This window comes from Dipteris shenzhenensis, chromosome 3, assembly GCF_047967505.1.
Source record: "Dipteris shenzhenensis isolate YYH24624 ecotype China chromosome 3, Dip_SZ_1.0, whole genome shotgun sequence".
NCBI lineage: Eukaryota > Viridiplantae > Streptophyta > Polypodiopsida > Gleicheniales > Dipteridaceae > Dipteris > Dipteris shenzhenensis.
Genome location: NC_141598.1, coordinates 26,016,682 through 26,020,111, shown reverse-complemented (window position 1 = coordinate 26,020,111; position 3,430 = coordinate 26,016,682). Strand labels below are relative to the sequence as shown.

General features: G+C 42.4%; 1 non-coding gene across 1 annotated transcript; it reads right to left on the bottom strand.

The window, feature by feature from the left end:
- Positions 1 to 2,556: 2,556 nt before the first annotated feature.
- Positions 2,557 to 2,645, bottom strand: LOC147903566 (small nucleolar RNA Z122). The gene has a single exon (XR_015540833.1). It is a non-coding gene; the product is annotated as a small nucleolar RNA Z122 (small nucleolar RNA).
- Positions 2,646 to 3,430: the final 785 nt, after the last annotated feature.

Sequence of the window (3,430 nt, the reverse complement as noted above, 5' to 3'; positions counted from 1 at the left end):
GGGGATAAGCAACTAGGGTGCCAAAAGATGGGAACAAGCAACTAGCACTTGTTCAACACATAAAGCAAACACAACTAAACACCACCTGAACACAAGATAACGACAAGACAAGTCCAATCACTCAATCAACGATTGACAAGTGCAACCTATTACACAAATCTCAATCTCACATGTAAACAATTTGCAATCAAACATACATCTCACAATCTTCACATGTCGTTCATAATGATGAATCATCATGTGAGTGCCCTAAGCGGAGGGGGGGTTAAACCTTAAATAATTAAGGCAATAAGTAATTTGAGCCCATGAAATATTTGAGGCAATGGGCAAGCTAAGATTATGTAGTGGACTCCCTCCACATTTAATGTCGGTTATTTATAAAGACAACTTTGTAGATAAAAAATAACATTATTTCTATTTCTAGGGTTAAAACCTCCTAGAGTGGCTAGGTGAATGTTAGTCACCCACATCAAGTGGCTCCATAGGCGTGAATCTACATCCAATTGGGACACTCAAAGTATCAAGCAAGCAACTCAACTTGCATGGCATCAAAGATAAGTCCACTAAGTAAAAAAACATCCTACAAGTATAGCAATCACAACAAGCAAGCAAACCACCTCAAACTAGGAAAGGGATCTACACATATAAACATGCAAAAAAGGCATAAGAGTGAGGGCAACTCACACACAAAAATGTTGGCAACTCATGCAAATAAGATCCAATTAATGCAAATATTATTCTACATGGTCCATAATTCAATGCAAGTGTTGTTCATGTGGCTTCAGCTCCTCATTAAATTAGAATGACAACAACAACAAATTCATCCTCCTCATATTAGGTCCACTAAGTCACAAACATCCTGCAAGTATAACAAGCGAGCAAACCACCTCAAAGTAAGAGAGAGATCTACACGTCCAAACATGCAAAGAAGGCAAACAAGTGAGGGCATGTCACACACAAAAAATTGACAACTCATGCAAATAAGATTCAATTGATGCAAATATGATTCTACATGGAGCATAGTTCAATGCAAGTGTTGTGCATGTGGCTTAAGTTTCTCATTCAATGAGACGACAACAAGAACAAATTCATTCCCTTCATATTCAAGACTAGGAAAGTTCACAATATCTATGTGCATAGGGGAGAGCTTGCAATAACTGTGTGCATGAGGGATCAATCCATCATGCACACTATTTCAACATCTCAAGGCCCTCATATATTAGCCACAAAAACATTGACACTCAAGTGCCTTCTCCGTTCATAGACATGCATAGAACATATCTCATACACTCCGAATAAGGACTCTAGTCTTTGTAGTATTGTTCCCAAGCATTGTCTATCACTGCATACAAACATGTTTGAAACTAGATTGCTAGAGTGAAAGTTATGAGTTAGTTCCGCTCTCTAGGAACTATTGCTTAAGTGAAAGTTATGAGTTAGTTCCGCTCTCTAGGAACTATTGCTTAAGTGGCACTAGGTTGCTTGACATGCTCCACCACACTCCTCCATGATGAGTGGCAACGAGGAAGATTCCCACCACTTGTTTCTATTAGTGCTCGTTCTATCCACATCCAAAAGCAAATGGCTTGACATTGTTGGCAAGAATGCCATCAAGAATATCCCCACTAGTATTCCTTATCATTATATGTTTCGGGTTCGATTTACCATTTGGCCTTTTAGTGGCCAAATACAATCAAGAGGTTGAATCCCCATAAGAGCACAATATCCCCACTATCTATGAGCAGGTCGCATGCCCTTCTCTTACTACAGCTGAACCTATAACCAAAGGATCCTACGGCAGGACAGATCCTTTACAAGCTACGAATGTATGCGTAACCTGTTCAACCCATCCCCCAAAGATGACTCTAGATAAGCCACTACCGTACTCTGGATATGCCCAGGCTCATACCTTTCGTCATCTTCTACCCCAACCCAGTTCCATTCTACCCCAACCCAGTTCCATTGAAGTGCTATTAGTGGTTAAGATCTCTACTCCCTCTCGTAAGAATGCCTCGAAGAGACCATTCGTAACCTGACTCAAGCACATGAGACCACATGAAGCCAATCTATCTTCATGCAGCAATGTGACATAAACAGTTGCCACAGATATGTCATATCACATACAGAGGAATCGATATACCGGTGCACAAACATGCTTACGAGAGCCTACAGATGAGCGGAGCGGACGGGATTCCACAGAATGCACCATAATCGGAACCATCCTCAAGGACATGTATACAAAGGAAAGCCATCTTCCACATAAACCCCAAAAAAGAAAGCGAAGTTTTGCAAGTTCCCCGAACGAAAGTTAACGAAAATCGAGTGACAGCACACAGTAGGGACTTAAAGGCATCAGCTCTCCAAGGTAACCATCACAAATGTAATTCAGTATACAAACAGGTTATAGATTCATCATATGCCTCACACAGGACCCGTAGAGGCCCGAAACTAACGCATCCAAGACTCTATTACGCCTCTTTCTGTGTACTACGAGAGCAACAGCGATGCAGTCAGGCATAATTTCACGAGTTGCGACAGCAAAGACCCAAAAAACCAGGTGGGATCAGACTGACGTGCAAGTTTTCTTCAGCTGAAGAGGCTTTCGCCTGTATCAGGATCGCGAAAATTTGACATCATTTCCCACACCACCATTGATGGAAGATACTAGCGCGGGGAGACGTACGCTAAGACACAGAGAGAAAGAGAGAGAGAGAGAGGAAGACTCAATGAAAGCATCTATCCTGAATAGACAAACTGGTCGATCCACTTTTAGGGTTAGGTCAGGGTCGAGATCTCGAGAAACCAATAGAGAGATCAAGAAGACACGGCAAAAACATGGTTGCACACTAAGGAGTGCCCAAATAGAGCCCAACATGTGGACACCCCAAAAGATTGATGGGGTTCTCTAATGCTTGGCCCCCATTACACACCAGGTGCCCATCATGAGGTTATTATAAATTGAGTGCTCACCGATGGGCACCCCATTTACACACCGCCCAAGTAAACAACCTCTTTTCTTTCCCAAAGCTTTGTTCTCCTTGCCAAACTTTCCTTGTATTCTTTCTCTTCGACCCTCCTCCAACACCTTCCTCGTGGATCTTCTCTAAGGTGCCCATCATGAGGTCTCTAATGCTTGGCCCCCATTACACACCAGGTGCCCATCATGAGGTTATTATAAATTGAGTGCTCACCGATGGGCACCCCATTTACACACCGCCCAAGTAAAGAACCTCTTTTCTTTCCCAAAGCTTTGTTCTCCTTGCCAAACTTTCCTTGTATTCTTTCTCGTCGACCCTCCTCCAACACCTTCCTCGTGGATCTTCTCTAACCTGTACTACTACACACATGGCAATATGTGTACATCTTCAACTAGTATAGACCACCTCATATTCTGAGATGCATTAACACTAGTTTGGTAGCATAACAGGAC